The sequence below is a fragment of the Mobula birostris genome, chromosome 1, assembly GCF_030028105.1.
Source record: "Mobula birostris isolate sMobBir1 chromosome 1, sMobBir1.hap1, whole genome shotgun sequence".
In the NCBI taxonomy this organism is placed as follows: Eukaryota; Metazoa; Chordata; class Chondrichthyes; order Myliobatiformes; family Myliobatidae; genus Mobula; species Mobula birostris.
Window position 1 is genome coordinate 75,962,013 of NC_092370.1, and position 21,807 is coordinate 75,983,819.

The 21,807-nt window shown below is 43.1% G+C and overlaps 1 protein-coding gene across 1 annotated transcript in view; it reads left to right on the top strand.

Annotated features, from left to right (window-relative positions):
• ttc39c (tetratricopeptide repeat domain 39C) overlaps positions 1-21,807 on the top strand; it is a 187,097-nt gene that overhangs the window by 128,302 nt on the left and 36,988 nt on the right. Inside the window, exons 18-19 of the mRNA XM_072257499.1 lie at positions 15,402-15,467; positions 21,552-21,714. The gene's annotated coding sequence lies outside the window, so the exon portion shown is untranslated. The remainder of the gene's footprint in view (positions 1-15,401; positions 15,468-21,551; positions 21,715-21,807) is intronic.

Consider the following 21,807-nt stretch of genomic DNA (forward strand, 5'->3'; position numbering starts at 1 on the left):
CCCAGGACATGCTTTTTTCTCACTGTTACCATCAGGTAGGAGGTACAGAAGCCTTGAAGGTACACACTCAGCGATTCAGGAACAGCTTCTTCCCCTCTGCCATCCGATTCCTAAATGGACATTGAACCCTTGGACACTATCTCACTTTTTTTTTAATATATAGTCGTTTTTTGCACGGTTTTTAATCTAGTCAATATATGTATACTGTAATTGATTTATTTATGCTTATTTTATTTTGTGTTTTTTTTTCTCTATTATGTATTGCATTGAACTGCCGCTGCTAAGTTAACAAATTTCTCATCACATGCCGGAGATAATAAACCTGATTCTGAACTCACTAATTACATCTCCATTCACAAACAAGTCAATAGGACGGAAAACAGAGAACAGCTAGGATCAGACCCATCAGCCCAGTGTCTGTGCGATCATGAGAACTATCTAATTAATCCCCTCTGCCTGCAGGTAGCAAACAACAAAGGATCCCTGCCGGTAAACTACTAAACAAAGACCACCAATCAGCAACGCATCCTTTTGGGATGAGTTACAGAGGCCGGAGTGGGTCACAGAGTGGAGGAAGGGTGTAGAAATAGAAGTGGTGTTAGAAGACGGAGTAGTGTCGACACCATACGGGATCAGAAGGGCACGTCCCGGGGTCACGTGCTCCCCTGGCGGGAGATTGACATCACAATCCCGTGCAGAGTCGGTGCCGCCTCGCACATCGCTAGCAGCGGGGTCTAAGTCCTTTCTTCAGCCGCAAATGGTGAGGGTGCGATAGTCGTAACTAACGATAATGAGTAGATGAAACGCAGTACTGGCTGTTTGTCACAATCTAATTCTTTTTACCTATCGTAACTCTCGAGCCCCAACCCAACTTCTTTTACCAATTGTAACTCTACTCCCCAGCAAGCTCCCTAGTTCAGTAACTCTCCTGCCCAACCTAATTCGAACACAAACACGAGGAATTCTGCAGATGCTGGAAATTCAGGCAACACACATCAAAGTTGCTGGTGAACGCAGCAGGCCAGGCAGCATCTCTAGGAAGAGGTACAGTCGACGTTTCAGGCCGAGACCCTTCGTCAGGACTAACTGAAGGAAGAGTTAGTAAGGGATTTGAAAGTTGGAGGGGGAGGGGGGGATCCAAAATGATAGGAGAAGACAGGAGGGGGAGGGATGGAGCCGAGAGCTGGACAGGTGATTGGCAAAAGGGGATACGAGAGGATCACGGGACAGGAGGTCCGGGGAGAAAGACAAGGGGGGGGGGACCCAGAGGATGGACAAGAGGTATATTCAGAGGGACAGAGGGAGAAAAAGGAGAGTGAGAGAAGGAATGTGTGCATAAAAATAAGTAACAGATGGGGTACGAGGGGGAGGTGGGGCATTAGCGGAAGTTAGAGAAGTCGATGTTCATGCCATCAGGTTGGAGGCTACCCAGACGGAATATAAGGTGTTGTTCCTCCAACCTGAGTGTGGCTTCATCTTTACAGTAGAGGAGGCCGTGGATAGACATGTCAGAATGGGATGTGGAATTCAAACACGCCACCTCTGCAACCGCTAACCCACACAATGAGATTCTGTCATTGAGTTTATTCAGATAGATTCGAATGGATTTCTGGATTTTTAGGAATTTATGGGATTTGAGAATAGTGCAGGAAAATAAGCTCCGGTAGGAGACAGAGCATGTTCTTGAATGGCAGGCCAAGCTAGAAGGGCCAAATGGTCTATTATTGATCTAATACCTTTTATGTGTAGATGGATTGGCTCTGTCCTGCTTTTGGTAAAGCCTGCATATCTTGGAAAATTTCCACTGTTGATAGGTGCCAATGTTATGACTACACTGGAAGCATTGAGCCAAGGCACAGCTAGTTTAGAAATGGCCAGGATATTATCTGTTCTTACTGCATTTGATGTGCTCTCAGCTGCAACTTGATAACACGTGGAATGAATCGAAGTAGTTAAAGGCTATTTTTTATGAATTGTTAGAAACTAAAATGAATCAAATGAGGTTTGACTGAACCTTTGAAATGGTGGGAAGCCAAGATGGATCATTCAATCATCACTTCTGGTTGAACATGATTATGGATTCTTTAAATTTGCCTTTAGAATTCATGTTGGGCTTGCCTATGTTTTGGCTGTGAATGCTTTTGGAGCCACCATCTACCTATTATCTGTTTAATTACCAATCACTATTTGTGATTTAACACCATAAGAACAGAAGACACAGGAGCAGAAAGGCTATTCAGCCCTTTGAATCTGCCCTGACTTTCAATCATGGCTGATTTATTTTCCCTCAAACCCATTTTCCTGTCTTCTTCTCATAATCTTTGATGCCCTTACTAATCAAGAACTTATCGACAGCTGCTGAGAATATATCCATTGATTTGGCGTGCATAGCCAACTATGGCAATTAATTCCACAGCTTCACCCACTTTCTGGCTAAAGAAGTTCCTTCTCATTTTCTGTAGTGAAGGAACATCATGTATTCTGAGAATGTCCCCTCTGGTCCTAGACTCTCTCACTATTGGAAGCATCCTCTCCACATCCACTGTATCTTAGGCCTTACAATACTTGGTAAGTTTCAATGAGATCCTTCCCCCACTCCACTCTTTAATTCTGTTTCTTTTGCTTTCTTTCTGGTCCTAATGTAAGGTCTTTGAGAAGTTGTTTGTTTATTTTCCTCCAAAGATGCTGCTTGAGCACTGAGTTCCTCCAGCATTTTGTGTATGTTGACCCAGATTTCCAGCATCTGTGGTTTCTCTTGTGTCTCTGTATTGATGGTATTGGTAGAGTGAGGGATATATTGGGCCATGTGTTTACAGACTGCGGTGGTATAAATTTCTGTTGCTTCGTCCTGATGGAGCATTTTCACTTGAAATGCCAACAAATTCTTTCTTCCTGCAGATGCTGCTTAACCAGCTGAGTTCCTCCAGCAAATTGGTTGTTGCTCTACATTTCTGCTGCTGAATGATCACAAAATATTTTGGATGTCCAGTTTTGAGCTGCCAAATCCCCTTTATCTGTCACTATCTTTCCTTTAGGATGTTCCATAAATCATATTACTCCTAACTTCCCCAGTAGTGTGGCTTAGTATCACAACTGGTAATCATTCCTCTGAACACCTTTAACATTTTTATTTATTCACTTTTTGAGAAATGGGCATGCTAACAAGACAAGTGTATCAAGCAGTAGTAAGCCAAGGCAACTGGACTTGCTGTGTAGTTTAGAAGACATTTCACCAGTCGTCCGAGAGGCTTCTTCAGTTCTGATCCATGGTGGGCAGTTTTCCGGCCTATTAACTCTGTGAGTAGTTTAAAGTTATAGCAATCACTTGAGGGCAGTTTAATACTTCTAAACAACTCACAGAGTTTATAAACCAGAAAACTAAACCACCATGGATCAGAACTGAAGAAGCCTCTCAGATGAGTGGTGAAACGTCTTCTGGACAGCACAGCAAGTCCAGTTGCCTTGATTTACTACTGCTTGATACACATTGGCCTGGATGACTGAGAATCCTGTAATAAGACCAACACATGTCCACCCTAGTTGCCCTTGAACTAATCTGTCTCGAAACTGATAAGCCTGCAGAGATAATAATCCAGAGATAATAATGCATTACTTGTAATCCACCAAAATTCCCTCAATTCTGGAGTAGTCCTAGAAGATCAGAAAGCCACAAATGTAACAGGACCATTAAAGAAAGAAGACAAAAAAAACTATTTTCCAGTTAGCTTTGTGCCTGTTGTAGAAAATCAGTACAAAGGGGAAATAATTTGCTGGAATTCTTTGAGGATAATACAAGCAGTGTGTACAATGTGGGACCAGCCTACCTTTACCCTTATGCCATCAAGTAAGTACCAATGCTGATCCCATTTACCAGCAGATGGTTTGTACCGTGAAGTTGGCAGATGGAGTATAATGTCAGAACATGTAAGATTATCACTTTGAAAGGAGAATAAAAAAAAATTTCAGAATCCTGAAGAAGGGTCAAAATGTTGACTTATTTATAGATAGTAGCTACAGGGAGGTAGTTACGCCAAAGGAGCGGAGGACAGGAAATTGGGTCACTGTCAGGCGAGGGAAGAGGAAAGGGAAGGCAGAGCAGGGTTCCCCTGTGGCCATTCCCCTCAACAACAAGTATACCGCATTGGATACTGTTGCAGGGGATGACTTACCTGGGACTAGCTGCAGTAGCCGGATCTCTGGCACTGAGTTTGGCTCTGCAGTGCAGAAGGGAGGGTGGAAATAGAGGAGAGCGGTAGTGATAGGGGATTCGATAGTTAGAGGTGCAGATAGGAGGTTCTGTGGTTGTGACAGAGAATCCAGGATGGTTTGTTGCCTCCCGGGTGCCAAGGTCAGGGATGTCTCTGATCGATTGCATGACATTCTGAAGTGGGAGGGTGACCAGCCAGATGTCGTGGTGCACATTGGTACCAATGACATAGCAAGGAAGAGTGAGGAGGTCCTGGAGAGTGAGTATAGAGAGCTTGGTAGGAAGTTGAAAAGCAGGACCTCGAGGGTGGTAATCTCAGGATTGCTACCTGTGCTACATGCCAGTGAATAGGATGCTCTGGAGGATGAACAAGTGGCTGAGGAACTGGTGTAGGGGGCAGTGTTTCAGATTTCAGGATCATTGGGACCTCTTCTGGGGCAGTTGGGACCTGTACAAGAGAGATGGGTGACACTTGAACTACAGGGGGACCAATATCCTTTCAGGGAGGTTTGTTAGTGCTATTGGGAAGGCTTTAAACTAGATTTACAGGGGGATGGGAACCAGAGTGCCAGAGCTGACAGTGGGGCTGGGGTGAAAATAAATGATGTTGAAAGTTTAAGCAAATCCGCTGATAGAAAGGTTGTGAGTGGTGGTAAAAATCTTCTGAGGTGTATATATTTCAATGCTAGGAGTATTGTGGGGAAGGCGGATGAGTTGAGGGCGTGGATTGACACGTGGAATTATGACGTTATAGCAATTAGTGAAACTTGGCTGCAGGAGGGGCAGGACTGGCAGCTTAATATTCCAGGGTTCCTATGTTTCAGATGTGATCGAGGCAGAGGAATGAAAGGTGGGGGAGTAGCATTGCTTGTTAGGGAAAATATTACAGTAGTGCTCAGGCAGGACAGATTAGAGGGCTTGTCTACTGAGTCCTTATGGGTGGAGCTGAGAAACAGGAAAGGTATAGCCACATTAGTGGGATTGTATTACAGACCACCCAATAGTCGACGAGAATTGGAAGAGCAAATCTGCAGAGAGATAGCAGGCAACTGCAGGAAACATAAAGTTGTGGTGGTAGGGGATTTTAATTTTCCATATATTGATTGGGACTCCCATACTGTTAGGGGTCTAGATGGTTTAGAGTTTGTAAAATGTGTTCAGGAAAGTTTTCTAAATCTATATAGAGAGGGACCAACTAAAGAGGATGCAATATTGGATCTCCTGTTAGGAAACGAGTTAGGACAAGTGATGGAAGTCTGTGTAGGGGAGCACTTTGGTTCTAGTGATCATAACACCACTAGTTTCAACTTGATCTTGGACAAGGATAGATCTGGTCCTAGGGTTGAGGTTCTGAACTGGAAGAAGGCCAAATTTGAAGAAATGAGAAAGGATCTAAAAAGCATGGATTGGGACAGGTTGTTCTCTGGCAAAGATGTGATTGGTAGGTGGGAAGCCTTCAAAGGGGAAATATTGAGAGTGCAGAGTTTGTATGTTCCTGTCAGGATTAAAGACAAAGTGAATAGGAATAAGGAACCTTGGTTCTCAAGGGATATTGCAACTCTGATAAAGGAGAAGAGGGAGTTGTATGACATGTATAGGAAACAGGGAGTAAATAAGGTGCTTGAGTATAAGAAGTGCAAGAAAATACTTAAGAAAGAAATCAGGAGGGCTAAAAGAAGACATGAGGTTGCCTTGGCAGTCAAAGTGAAGGATAATCCAAAGAGCTTTTACAGGTATATTAAGAGCAAAAGGATTGTAAGGGATAAAATTGGTCCTCTTGAAGATCAGAGTGGTCGGCTATGTGCGGAACCAAAGGAAATGGGGGAGATCTTAAATAGGTTATTTGCGTCTGTATTTACTAAAGAAACTGGCATGAAGTCTATGGAGTTAAGGGAAACAAGTAGTGAGATCATGGAAACTGTACAGATTGAAAAGGAGGAGGTGCTTGCTGTCTTGAGGATAAATCCCCGGGACCTGACAGGGTCTTCCCTTGGACCTTGAAGGAGACTAGTGTTGAAATTGCAGGGGCCCTGGCAGAAATATTTAAAATGTCGCTGTCTACGGGTGAGGTGCCGGAGGATTGGAGAGTGGCTCATGTTGTTCCGTTGTTTAAAAAAGGATCGAAAAGTAATCCGGGAAATTATAAACCAGTAAGTTTAACGTGGGTAGTAGGTAGGTTATTGGAGGGAGTACTAAGAGACAGAATCTACAAGCATTTGGATAGACAGGGGCTTATTAGGGAGAGTCAACATGGCTTTGTGTGTGGTAGGTCATGTTTGACCAATCTATTGGAGTTTTTCGAGGAGGTTACCAGGAAAGTGGATGAAGGGAAGGTAGTGGATATTGTCTACGTGGACTTCAGTAAGGCCTTTGACAAGGTCCCGCATGGGAGGTTAGTTAGGAAAATTCAGTCGCTAGGTATACATGGAGAGGTGGTAAATTGGATTAGACATTGGCTCAATGGTAGAAGCCAAAGAGTGGTGGTAGAGAATTGCTTCTCCGATTGGAGGCCTGTGACTAGTGGTGTGCCACAAGGATCAGTGCTGGGTCCATTGTTATTTGTCATCTATATCAATGATCTGGATGATAATGTGGTAAATTGGATCAGCAAATTTGCTGATGATACAAAGATTGGAGGTGTAGTAGACAGTGAGGAAGGTTTTCAGAGCCTGCAGAGGGACTTGGACCAGCTGGAAAAATGGGCTGAAAAATGGCAGATGGAGTTTAATACAGACAAGTGTGAGGTATTGCACATTGGAAGGACAAACCAAGGTAGAACATTCAGGGTTAATGGTAAGGCACTGAGGAGTGCAGTGGAACAGAGGGATCTGGGAATGCAGATACAAAATTCCCTAAAAGTGGCGTCACAGGTAGATAAGAAGTAAAGAGAGCTTTTGGTACATTGGCCTTTATTAATCAAAGTATTGAGTATAAGAGCTGGAATGTTATGATGAGGTTGTATAAGGCATTGGTGAGGCCGAATCTGGAGTATTGTGTTCAGTTTTGGTCACCAAATGACAGGAAGGATATTAATAAGGTTGAAAGAGTGCAGAGAAGGTTTACAAGGATGTTGCCGGGACTTGAGAAACTCAGTTACAGAGAAAGGTTGAATAGGTTAGGACTTTATTCCCTGGAGCGTAGAAGAATGAGGGGAGATTTGATAGAGGTATATAAAATTATGATGGGTATAGATAGAGTGAATGCAAGCAGGCTTTTTCCACTGAGGCAAGGGGAGAAAAAAACCAGAGGACATGGGTTAAGGTTGAGGGGGGAAAAGTTTAAAGGGAACATTGGGGGGGCTTCTTCACACAGAGAGTGGTGGGAGTATGGAATGAGCTGCCAGATGAGGTGGTAAATGCGGGTTCCTTTTTAACATTTAAGAATAAATTGGACAGATACATGAATGGGAGGTGTATGGAGGGATATGGTCCGTGTGCAGGTCAGTGGGACTAGGCAGAAAATGGTTCGGCACAGCCAAGAAGGGCCAAAAGGCCTGTTTCTGTGCTGTAGTTTTTCTATGGTTTCTTTGGTTTACTCTTTTCCATAGATGCTGCCTGACCTGCTGAGCTCCTCCAGTGTTGTGTGTGTGTTGCTTTGAAGAAAGAACGGTTACTTAAATGGATGAACGTAAAGTATTATAAAGGGATCTGTGGTCCCATCACATTTATATAGGTACAGCAAGTAGTTATGTTTTTAAGCTGCCACAATGTTGCCAAGGGGTGTGTTCCAGGATTTAAACTCTTAATAATGAAGAGGTGACAATATTTATTTATTTAGAGAAACAGAGCAGAACAGGCCACTCTGGTCCAATGGGTCGTGCTGCCAGCAATCCACCTATTTAAATCAAGCATGACCTTAAGACAATTTACAATGAACAATTAATCTACTAACTGGTACGTCTTTGGATTTTGGGATGAAACTGGAGCACCCGGAGTGTTGTAATGTGAGCATTATTAAAAGTAAGTTAATACTAATTAGGATAATGGGAGGATTTACTTCTGTTCTTTTTACTTCCGGTGAGCTTTGTATATAGTGTTCCTGCCATGCCGTACGGGTTGTAAAAGCCTCTGTATATACATAACGGTTTTGATGTTCGAGATAAAGTGGTTTCTTTGGGCATGAAGTTGTCGAGTGTGCCTTTTTCAAAGTAGAAGTTACTACATATTTTTGGCGACGAGGTTAACGTGTTTTGTGGACGTGTCGGCACGTTTCGAGTGGGAGCACCAGTGCCGATAAGGGGCCTCGCATTCAGATTGCTACGTTTGGGACTATCATTGATTTTGTGGAGGTAACGGAGGACTGGCCGGAGTATGAGGAAAGGTTGGGACACTTTTTCTGTGCTAATGGAATTACTGAGGAGGCTAAGAAGTGCTCTATTCACCTGAGTGTGTGTGGGGCGAAGACTTACAAGCTAATAAGGAACTTAGCCACACCGCGGAAACTGGGGGACATTCCATATGACGAACTGGTCAAGCTCGTGGGGAACCACTACAATCCGAAACCTTCTGTGATAGTCCAAAGGTGTAAGTTTCACAGCTGTTTCAGGAAGCCAGGTCAGTCTGTGGCCAATTTTGTGGCTGAGCTTCAGCAGCTGTTGGAGCATTGTGATTTTGGAGCGGTGTTGGAAGACGTGCTCCGTGATAGATTGGTATGTGGCATTAATAATGACGGCATACAACACCGCCTGTTAGGGGAAACCCCACCGTTGACTTTTAAGAAAGCCTTAGAGATTGCCCCAGGCATGGAGATGGCTGCTAATAATGTCAAGGATATCCAGAAAGGACATGGGGGGTTGCAGTCGGCGGCAGTGCGCCAAGTCAGGAGGGAGACTGGTAAACAGGCAAAGCGGGTGGAATGTTTCCGGTGTGGAGGGACACACTATGCAAATGATTGCAAATTCAAAGACACTGTCTGCCATGCTTGTAGCAAAAAGGGACATTTAGTTAAAAAGTGCAGAAGTTCAAAGGGTAAGATTAAGCCTGGGCAGGGGAAAGCTGAACAAGGTTGGACAGCCACACGCCATCTAGAAGGTGCAGATGAAGAGGCAGCGTGTGCCTACAACATGTTTGGAGTGGAAACAGATGAGGAACCACCTGAACCATATTATGCCACAGTCACTGTCAGGGGAAAGGACATTAAGTGTGAGATTGATTCAGGGGCTACTGCATTGGTCATTGGTGAGGAGACCTACAGGAGGACATGGGGGTCCAACCTGCCTCCCATTAGACCGTCAAAGCTCAAACTTAGGACATATACAGGGCAGCCCATACCTCATTTAGGGGTGTTATATGTGGACATTTCAGCCGGGGGTCAGAAGGCTGAAGCCAGGCTAGTGATAGCTAAGGGCAGGGGGCCCAGTCTTTTGAGTTGCGATTGGCTTTGCAAAATCTGGCTAAACTGGTATGAAATTAAGTATGCCCACACGACGGAGGACATTCTGCAGCGGTACAGTGACGTTTTCAGGGACGAGCTAGGAACACTGATGGGTATGACAGTGAAACTCCATGTCGACCCTGAGGCTACACCACGTTTTTTTAAGCCCAGGTGGGTGCCCTAAGCCATGAAAGGCAAAGTCGAGGAGGAGCTGGAACATTTACAGAGGCTGGGCATTATTGATCCCATTCAGCTTTCAAGGTGGGTGGCTCCCATTGTTCCAGTTTTGAAGGCAGACAAATTGGTGAGGATATGTGGAGATTATAAGCTTACGGTGAATCAGGTCTCTAGGCTGGAGGAGTACCCATTGCCACGGGTGGATGACCTGTTTGTGACCCTGTCAGGGGGTAAGCTGTTCACAAAGCTGGACATGAGCCACGCCTACCAACAGCTGCTGCTCGACGAGGATTCAAAGGAGTACGTCACAAGGAATTATTCAAGTACAATCACCTGGTGTTTGGAGTGGTGTCCAGCCCTACCATTTTCCAAAGGACAATGGACACTTTGCTGCAGGGGATTCCGCACGCAGTGTACCTTGATGATATTTTGATCATGGGGCTACGGAGGTGGAGTATCTGGCTAATTTAGAACGGGTGCTGAAGAGGCTCTCAGATGCAGGGCTGTGGTTGAAACGTGGAAAATGAGTGTTCCTGGCATCGGGTGTGACTTACCTGAGACACAAGATCACAGCTGAGGGGCTTTGCCCTGTGGAGGACAAAGTGAGAACTATCAAGGAGGCCCCAAGCCCTAAGACTGTCACAGAACTCAGATCATTTTTAGGCATGGTGAATTATTATTGCAAGTTTCTTCCTGACCTCTTAAGGGTTTTGACCCCACTGTATAAGCTGCTTCACAATGACTCTAAGTGGCAGTGGGGTGAAGAGCAGGAGAAAGCTTTCAAGGAAGTGAAAGAACTCTTCCACTCAGCGAAGCTGCTTGTTCACTATGACCCAGACAAGGAGATCACCCTTGCATGCGATGCCTCGCCCTATGGATCCGGGGCAGTTCTCTCATATGTAATGGAGGACCGTTCAGAGAAACCTATTGGTTTTGCTTCACGTAACCTGACAGCTGCTGAGAAGGGATATTCACAGCTAGACAAAGAAGGTCTGGCTATTTTTGCGGTCAAACGCTTTCATCAGTACCTTTATGGACGCGTATTTACAATTTATACGGACCATAAGCCACTGATGAGCCTTTTCAGTGAGACTAGATGCATCCCACCACTAGCCTCAGCCAGGATACAGCGTTGGGCTTTTACACTGTCAGCCTACCAGTACATTATAGTGTACAGAGCGGGTGGGGATGATACAAACGCCGATGTACCGAGTCGATTACCTTTATCTGAGACACCTGTTGCTACATATGTGCCTCCAGAGACTGTGTTTTCATTGGAGAGGCTGTCCTGTAAAGGCGACCCAAATCAAGCAGTGGACAGAGAGGGACCCAGTCCTGTCCCAAGTCGAGACTTTTCTTTTACAAGGTTGGCCCAGAGTCGTGGAAGGAGAGGAACTGAGGCCTTATGCCAAACGCAAGACAGAACTCAGTCTGCAGGATGGCTGCATTTTCTGGGGGGCGAGGGTCATCGTGCCTCCCCCTGGCCGTTCACAGATTGTGGAGGAAATTCATGAGACTCATCCAGGGGTGTCTCGAATGAAAAGCCTTGCAAGGTCCTAGTTTGGTGGCCAGGAATGGATCAGGATCTGGAGAACAAGGTAAAATCATGCACGCAATGTCTGACTAATCAGAATATGCCACCACCAGCTCCTTTGCACCCATGGGAGTGGCCAGACCACCCCTGGTCTAGGCTACATTTGGACTTTGCTGGCCCTTTTACGGGGCAGATGTTTCTTGTAATGGTAAATGCGCATTCTAAATGGATCGAAGCTCATATCATGAGCGACATCACAGCCCCCTCAACCATACACAAACTCAGGCAAGTGTTTGCAGTCCACGGGTTGCCTGACACTCTGGTCACTGATAATGGCCCGATGTTCACCAGTGAGCTGTTCAGTGAGTTCATGCAGCAGAATGGCATTCATCACATTCGGACGGCTCCTTTCCACCCAGCCTCCAATGGTTTGGCTGAGCGGGCTGTTCAGACAGTGAAGGAAGGCCTGAAGCAGATGACAGGGGACTCTCTTGGCATTCGGCTTTCATGTTTCCTGTTTAAATACCGCCTCACACCACAGACTACGATTGCCCACACTCCAGTAGAGATGCTGATGGGGCGTAGGCTCAAGTCAAGATTGGACCTGCTGGGGTGGGGGGGGGGGATCACGTGATGACGTGGGATTGAGACGTGGAAATCCAGCTCTCCTGTAAAAAATCAGCAAAGTACCATTTAAACAAAGTAAAGTTAATAAATACTTTCCGAAAACTACTTATAAACTTCGTAAGACTTCTCTGCGATATGCCTAGTAAACCGCAACAGAAGAAGTCTGTTGTTGTGAAGTTGCCGCGAGAAGGGAAGAAAAAAGGGCCTACTGCAGCGATGGAGCTTCGGATTCAGGTTGGATCTCCTTTGGAGGAGACGCATTTTATCTCTGGCGTAGAAGAACAGGGAGTAATGGCAGCGGTAGCGGTCTCTCGGAAGAAGATGCCGGAAATGCGCATGCACAAAGAAGTACGCATGCGCAAATCGACACAATTTAAACTACAAGAACTGACGGCCACTGCAACTGAAAGTGACCCAGAGTCAGAAATGGATTCCGCAGAGAATACAGATGAAGAAGAGGAGGAAGAACTGGAAGAGACCGGAAGTAAAGGAGACGACGGAAACATAATAGAGGCTTTATTGCAATTAACGGCTGAACTAAGAAAATTAAGAACAGAGCTTAGAGACGTAAAGATGTGCTATGATAAAGCTATGAAAAGACAGGATAAAATGGATAAGAAACTTCAGAAGATGGAAAGAACAATGGAGCATATTAATGATAGAGTGGAAAAAACAAAATTATGTGCTTGTCTGGAACACGGAAAGAAATCAACTCGGAGAAAGTGGACGTGTTGGGAAATTTTAGCAGATGTAATAATATTAAAATTGTTGGTCTTAAAGAAGGTATAGAGAGAGATAATCCTATAGAATTTTTTCAAAGATGGATCCTGAAAACCTTGCAAATGAAAGAGGAAGATTGAAATTGAGCGGGTACATAGAGCTCTTAAGACCAAAACCACAAGATGACCAATATCCACGATCAATTTTAATAAAATTCTTAAGATTTCAAGATAAAGAAAGGATTCTACAGGCGGCTGTCCAAGCTGCCAAGAAGAGAAAAGGGCCACTGATGATAGAAGGGAAGAAAATTTTTTTCTACCCTGACATAAGTTATGAACTTTTAAGAGAAGGAAGAAATTTAATCCAGTGAAAAAAGCCCTATGGGATCACGGTTATCAATTTATATTGTGTTATCCTGCAACCTTGAAGATTTTTTTGACTGGTGGAGAAAAAAGATTTTTTGACGATTACCGGAATTGCGAGATTCTTTGAATATTCACCAGATACAAGAACAAACCCAGGGGAGCAAGATGGATTGAAGATGAAGACTGGATCAAGGAATAGGCCTGTTGGATTTTTAGGTGGATGAATATATAAATATATTATTAATTATATGAGGGAGGGGAAGAAAGGTTAAAATTTGAGGATACTAGTTGAGAATAATGACATTAATTTTTTTTATATATATACAATTTTTTTGTTACCGGGGAGCTGGAAGAAACACTGACCAATCGCTACGTTACTCATGTGTGCAACGTGGCAATAGCCATGACCTGCACAATGGAGGGGGGTAGTGTTGTGTATCTTTTCATTCACAACATTAGTGGGGGGGTATTTTGTTCTTTCTTCTTTTGTATCTCATCTCATTTTGTATCTCATTTTTTTCTTTTTGCCTGGATGATTGGGAGGGAAACACATAGCAACATGGTGAAGTTCAAAGAGATTCCCCAGGGAACTATGAGAGTTGAGAAGCTAAGTAATGTTTTAGATATGATAAAGATCTTGGTTCCTTGGGGAAAGTAACAAATATATATTAAATTTACTTTTAATCCCATGGAGCATGTGGAAACCTTCCAATATTCAGGCGGTTCTTTTTTTCTCTTTTCTCTTTAGGTAGTAGTATATATTGGGGGGGGGGGAGAGTAGATATTATTTTTTCTCTTGTAATTACTTTGAAAACTCAATAAAAATTATATTAAAAAAAAAGATTGGACCTGCTGCGCCCAGACATGAAGGCAAAAGTGAGACAGACAACTGCGGAAGCATATCCACCAGTGACTTTGCCAGAGGAACAGACACTGGCAGAGGGGTCGGGGTCCCCTGAAGAGGATGGACATTCTCACGCAGACACACAGACCCTTCTCATGCCCCCAAAACCAGATCCACCCAAAACACCCTCATCAGCGGTGCCTGCTGGGTCATCGGGGGTAGTGCGGAGATCACAGCGCACTTGTAAACCTCCTGACAGACTGAATCTTTGACGGAACAGTTTTTTTGTTGTTGTTAGATTGAATGTTGAATCTGTCATGTTTTCCAGATGTTTTGTATAGATAAGCTTGCTGAGATACTAGTATAAGTTTTCAGGGTTATGCAAGTTATTAACACCAGTGTTTTTATTTCCTAGTTTTTTTTTACATTTGGGGAATGTTGGATTTTAAAGGGGGAGAAGTGTTGTAATGTGAGCATTATTAAAAGTAAGTTAATACTAATTATGATAATGGGGGGGTTTTACTTCCATTCTTTTTACTTCCGGTGTGCTTTGTATACAGTGTTCCTGCCTTGCCGTACGGGTTGTAAAAGCCTCTGTGTATACATAACGGTTTTGACGTTCGAGATAAAGTTGTTTCTTTGGCATGAAGCTGTCGAGTGTGCCTTTTTCAAAGTATAAGTTACCACACGGAGGAAACTCATGTGGTCACAAAGAGAATGTACACATTCCTTACAGACGGTGCCAGAATTGAACTCTGAACTCCACATTGAGTTATAGTGTGCTAACCATTGTGCTGCCACGGTGCTCTATATTTCCTTGTAAGAGTGAGATGGTGTTACTCCAAAGAATCTGCTGCCCTTGCCTTCCTGCCAGTACAAGTGTGTAGGTAGTCTAGATGAGTAACTCCAGCACAACTTGTAGATGCCATACATTGCTATCCTCTCATCCATACCCCAACCTCTGTTCCACTTTCTCTGTACAGATACTTCCCAGGTTACTATTTCCCAGCTTAGATATTGCCTCTCTATACAGCCAAGTATATGGGTGACTGGTATGATCAATTTACCGGCTGTTGTGTGGCTGCAAGTAACTTTTCTTGACACTGGCTAGAATTTTCCCACATCAAACCCAAGAAGAATACATTCTAATTAACGTGTTAATGCCTGTTTTACAAATCCTGTTTAGAGATGCACCATCTGGACCAGCAGCAGTGTTCTTTCTGACACCGTCAATAGTGTTTAAAACCTTGTCTGCAGTAAAATCTTCCAAAACAGTATCATTACTAGCCTGAGATAAGCTTTGGCTTTTTTTTAGATTAGATTATGAGGACACGCAGTCCTCTTAATCTATTAATATCAGGTTTACTATTTTTAAATGGCAAAACCAAATACAAAATGCTTTTGCAGACCACCTGTTTCTTTGGGACAACTCATCACTGCAGCTATCTAGTACCATGTAGGAACTCGTTGATGCTGACAGCTTAGATACCTACTGAGCATTCTGCCTTTTGTTTCTTTGATTACTGTTTCCTTTCACTTTTCCTTATTTTCCAGCATTACAGGATGGCGAATGTATCAACTCATTTATATTAGTGCAGTTATTTAATTTGACATCTTAAGGTATGTGGAAAATATTTCATTTTGGCTATTTGTTTCCCTCTGAAAGCTAAATATTGAGCTGAATCATAATAGTAAATGTGTTTCTTGTCCTATGTTATATGAATCGTTCATTTTTTGTTTTTTTTTTGCCATCAAGAGCAGCAGTACAAGACATTTCTTCAAAATACCTCACATGAGGCTGCTTAGCAAGATAAGTACCCTTAGTATTACAGGAAAGATACTAGCATGGATAGAGTATTGGCTGATTGGCAGGAGTCAAAGAGTGAGAATAGAAGGATCCTTTTATGACTGGCTGCCAGTGACTAGTGGTGTTCCACAGGGGTCAGTGTTGGGACCACTTCTTTTTACTTTGTATGCCAGTGATTTGGATGATGGAATTGCTGGCCTTGTGGCTAAGTTTGCAGATGATATGAAGATTGGTGGAGCGGCGGGTAGTGTTGAGGAAGCGGTGAGGCTGCAGAAGGACTTAGATTAGGAGAACGGGCAATGAAGGAATGCAGTGTCTGGCAGTGCGTGGTCAGGTACTTGTTGGAAGGAACAAAAGTGTAGACTATTTTTTAAAATCTGAGGTGCAAAGGGACCTGAGAATCTTCGTGCGGGATTCCCTGAAGGTTAACTTGCAAGTTGAGTTGGTGGTAAAGGAGACGAGATCCTCAAGTCCCTTTGCACCTCACTTGAAATTTTGTGATCAATTTTGGGCCCCTTATCTGAGAAAGGATGTGCTGACATTGGAGAGGGTTCGAAGGAGGTTCATGGGAATGATTCCAGGGCTTATCATAGCAGCATTTGATGGCTTTCGCCTGTACTTGCTGGAATTTAGAAGAATGACGGGTGGATCTTGGGGCAACCTATCAAATGTTGAAAGGCCTAGATAGAGTGGATGTGGAGAGGATGTTTCCTATAGTGAGGGAATCTAGGACCAGAGGGTGCAACTTCAGAATAGAGGTTCTTAAATTTAGAACGGAGATGAGGTATTTATTTAACCAGAGGGTGGGGAATCTGTGGAATTCGTTACCATAGGCGGCTGTGGAGGCCAGGTTGCTGGGTGTACTTAAGGCAGAGGTTGACATATTCTTGATAAGTCAGAGTTGATGGGCCAAAAGGCCTAATTTGCCCCAATGTCTTATGTTCTTAAAACATCATACAAGAAAAAGTATGAAGTTATTACAAAATATGCAAACTTAAGAGGGTTATTGATAGGGTCAATGCAAACAGGCTCTTACCTCTGAGGTTGTGTGGGAATGCAACTAGAGGTTATGGGTTAGGAGTGAAAGGTGAGAAGTTTAAGGGGAACATGAGGGGAAACTTCTTCACTCAGAGGGTTGTGAGAATGTAGAACAAGCTGTCAGTCCAAGTGGTGCATGCTAGCCTCATTTCAACATTTAAGGGTAGTTTGGATGGGTACGTGGATGGCGATGGTCCTGGTGCAGGTCAATGGGAGTAGGCAGTTTATATGGTTCCACACATACTAGATGGGCTGAAGGGCCTATTTCTGTGTTGTATTTTTCGATGACTATAAGTTGTACATAATCTTTACAAGAAAGGGTTTCGACAGGGAGGAAAGAAACAAAGTCCATTTGCATGCAAAATGATCAAAGTGGTCATAGTGTTGCTATACTGAGTTAGTAATTAAGAATTTGCCAGTTGATTCAAGAAGCAAATGATTGAAGGGAAGTAGTTGTTCCTGAACTTAGTGGTTTGGGACTTCAAGTTTCTGTACCTCCTACCCACTGTAGCTGCAAGATGGCATTTTATTCATTCCCTGAATGTGGGCACAGCTGCCAAGCATGACAGTAACTGCCCATCTCTCATTCCCTGACAAGACGTGTTCATGAAGTAACTATGCTCCCAAATTGTCATTAGGTGGGGCGGTGCAAGATTTTGATGCAGAAGCAAACAGTGATAAGTTTCAAATTCAGGATCCTGTGTGACAGATTTTTTTGCAGCAAATACATAGAACAGTACAGCATGGTTACAGGCCTGCTGGTCTTTTAACCTACTCCAAGATCAATCTAATGTTTCCTTCCTGCATGCCCCTCCATTTTCTTTCATCCATGTGCCTATCTAAGAGTCTCATAAATGTTCCTAATGTATTCATCTCTACCACCACCCCGGCAGTGCATTCCACACATTTACCACTCTCTGGAAAGTAACCTATCTTGACATCTCCCCTGTACTTAGCTCCCAATCACCTTAAAATTATAACCATATAATAATTACAGCACGGAAACAGGCCACCTCAGCCCTTCTAGTCCGTGCTGAACTCTTACTCTCACCTAGTCCCACCGACCTACACTCAGCCCATAACCCTCCATTCCTTTCCTGTCCATATATCTATCCAATTTAACTTTAAATGACAACATCGAACCTTCCTCAACCACTTCTGCTGGAAGCTCGTTCCACACAGCCACCACTCTCTGAGTAAAGAAGTTCCCCCTCATGTTGCCCCTAAACTTTTGCCCTTTAACTCTCAACTCATGTCCTCTTGTTTGAATCTCCCCCACTCTCAATGGAAAAAACCTATCCACGTCAACTCTATCTATCCTCCTCATAATTTTAAATACCTCTACCAAGACCCCCCAGACCCCCCTCAACCTTCTACGTTCCAAAGAATAAGGACCCAACTTGTTCAACCTTTTTCTGTAACTTAGGTGATGAAACTCAGGTAACATTCTAGTAAATCTTCTCTGTACTCTCTCTATCTTGTTGACATCTTTCCTATAATTTGGTGACCAAAACAGTACACAATACTCCAAATTTGGCCTCACCAATGCCTTGTACAATTTCAACATTACATCCCAACTCCTATACTCAATGCTCTGATTTATAAAGGCCAGCATACCAAAAGATCTCTTCACCATACTATCCAGATGAGATTCCACCTTCAGGGAACTATGCACCATTATTCCTAGATCCCTCTGTTCTACTGCATTCTTCAATGCCCTACCATTTACCATGTATGTCCTATTTTGATTAGTCCTACCAAAATGTAGCACCTCACATTTATCAGCATTAAACTCCATCTGCCATCTTTCGGCCCACTCTTCTAACTGGCCTAAATCTCTCTGCAAGCTTTGAAAACCTACTTCATTATCCACAACCCCACCTATCTTAGTATCATCTGCATACTTTCTCATCCAGTTTACCACCCCATCATCCAGATCATTAATGTATATGACAAATAACATTGGACCCAGTACAGATCCCTGAGGCACACCACTGGTCACCGGCCTCCAATCTGACAAACAGTTATCCACCACCACTCTCTGGCGTCTCCCATCCAGCCACTGCTGAATCCATTTCACTACTTCACTATTAATACCTAACGATTGAACCTTCCTAACTAACCTTCAGTGTGGAAGCTTGTCAAAGGCCTTACTGAAGTGCATATAGACAACATTCACCGCTTTACCCTTGTAAACTTTCCTAGTAACCGCTTCAAAAAATTCAATAAGATTTGTCAACCATGACCTTCCACGCACAAATCCATGTTGACTGTTCCTAATCAGACCCTGTCTATCCAGATAATTATATACACCATTTCTAAGAATACTTTCCATCAATTTACCCACCACTGACATTAAACTCACAGGCCGATAATTGCTAGGTTTACTCTTAGAACCCTTCTTAAACAATGGAACAACATGAGGAATACACCAATCATCCGGCACCATCCCTGTTTCTAATGACATTTGAAATATTTCTGTCAGTGCCCCTGCTATTTCCACACTAACTTCCCACAAGGTCCTAGGGAATATCCTGTCAGGACCCGGAGACTTATCCACTTTTATATTCCTTAAAAGCTCCAATACTTCCTCTTCTTTAATCATCATAGTTTCCATAACTTCCCTACCTGTTTCCCTTACCTTACACAATTCAATATCCTTCTCCTTAGTGAATACCAAAGAAAAGAAATTGTTCAGAATCTCCCCTGTCTCTTTTGGCTCCACACATAGCTGTCCACTCTGATTCCCTAAGGGACCAATTTTATCCCTCACTATCCTTTTGCTATTAATATAACGGTAGAAACCCTTGGGATTTATTTTCACCTTACCTGCCAAAGCTTTTCTAATTTCTTTCTTAAGATTCTTTTTACATTCTTTATATTCCTCAAGCACCTCATTTACTCCATGCTGCCGATATTTATTGTAGATGTGTCCTCTCATATTAGCCACTTCCACCCTGGCAAAAGGGCTCTGGCTGTGCACTGTATTTATACATCTTACCATCTTATACATTCCTGTCAAGTCATCTTTTATCTTCCATGATCCACAAAGAGAAAAGCCCTAGCTTGGTCAACCTGTCATCAGAAGACTACTATCACAATCTTATATTTCTTTCAACTGTGCGCGATCTCTACAAATTTATTCCTCTAAATCCTGCTGACTATTGGGTGGTCTATAGTATAATCCCATTATGTGGTCATCCCTTTCATAATCCTCAGTTTCACCCATGTAGCCACTGTAGATGAATCCTCCAGTCTGCCCTGTCTAAGCACTCCATTGACATTTTCCAGGACTAGTGATGCCACCTCTCACCCTTTAATTTCCCTCCTTCTTTATCATTGTCTAAAACAACTGAACTCCTGAATACTGAGCTGCCAGTCCTGCTTCTCCTGCAACCATGTCTCACTAATGGCTACAATGTCATAACTCCATGTGCTGGTGTGTGCTCTAAGCTCATCCATCTTTCCTGCAATACTCTTTGCATTGAAATAGATGCAACTCAAAACATTATTTCCACTATGCCTTTCAATTCCTACCTCTGTATGTAGGTATAACAATATCTATTCCCACAACCACTTCCCTCCCTACACGGGCGTTCTGGCTCTCATCCCCCAGCAACTCCAGCTTAAATCCCTCAATGCAACACTAGCAAGCCTTCCTGCAAGGATATTAGTCCTATTCCAATTCAGTTGCAAACCGTCCTTGGAAGAGAGTCAAATAATTCAAAATTCCAAAGCCCTCCCTCCTGTGCTATTTGCTTAACCTAAGCATTGAATCCCCTATCACTATATCTTGTCTCTTTCCCCCCAGCCCCACCACTTCCTCTCTAAGCCCAGAGCCAGACTCAGTACCAGAGACCTGACCGATGTGGCTTTCTTCTGCTAGGTCTTCACCCCGCAGTATCCATAGAGGTATGCCTGTTATTGAAGAGAGTGGCCACAGTGGTACACTGCATTGGCTGGCTATCCCCTTTTCCCTTCCAAATGTTCACCCAGTTACCTGTGTCCTTCACCTTAAGTGATACTACCTCGCACTATCGCCTGCCAATCAACCCCTGAGGCTCCCAAATGATCTGGAGTTCACCCAGCTCAAGCTTCAACTCATTAACACAGTCTATTAGAAGCTGCAACTGGCTGCATTTCTTGCAGGTGTAATTGTCAGGGAAATTGGACATCTTCCCTCCTTTCCACATCCCAGAAGAACAGCATTCCACTATCCTTTCTGACATTCCTAACTCTGCAATAAGAAAGAAGGTTACCCAAAATCAACCCTCATTGAAACCTCTTGAGCCAAAGCCTGAACTCCCCACTCTTACTGCCTCACTCACACAATGGCTGTTCTGCTTCTTTTTATTGGTCCTCGCCAAATGCTTAATAACCTTGTGATTTGTGGCACGCAGAACATCTTGACTGCCCCTGCTATGCACCATCAATTCAAAGACTCTAGTGATCTAATTATTTTTAATACTTGAAATAGATATATTAATATAAACACAAGAAAATGCTATTTAATTTAATTTAATTATTTTAACCCCCAAAAATTAGAAGACCATTTATATTAAAATTCTTGAGCTCCTTACTAGATGCCTTTTAAATGCTACCATTAACAAGGCCAGAACCATCTTCAAACAGGGAAGCTTGAAAAATGTTAAAAACATTTGGCACCTCCCAAATGGGATTACTTTTTAAAAGTACATAATTTACAAGGCTATATTAAATCATGTGTGTTTGGGAAGTATGCTATAAATAAATTTGATAATCAGAATGAGTGGATGGATATGTGTAAATAAAACGAAGTACAAGGCACATCATTTGGACAATGACGTTTGCATTAATTTTTTTCCTCTTTAATTCTGAAGTACAGAACAGATTCCTTGAAGATGGCCTGCAGTAAACCTGTAATTCCATATGGCTTCAAGACTATTGTGGAAACACTGGGGAAAACTGTTCTACTGAAACAACCTACAAATATATATCAATTTGCCTCTATCTATTTCAAGGAATTACTAGAGTTTAGAGCTGGTTTGTATTCAGTTCCTTGTTTGTCCTTTATTAAAGGACTAGTTTTTCAACAAAAATTTATGTTTTCAAAAATTCTTCTATCTGAGAAAAGCC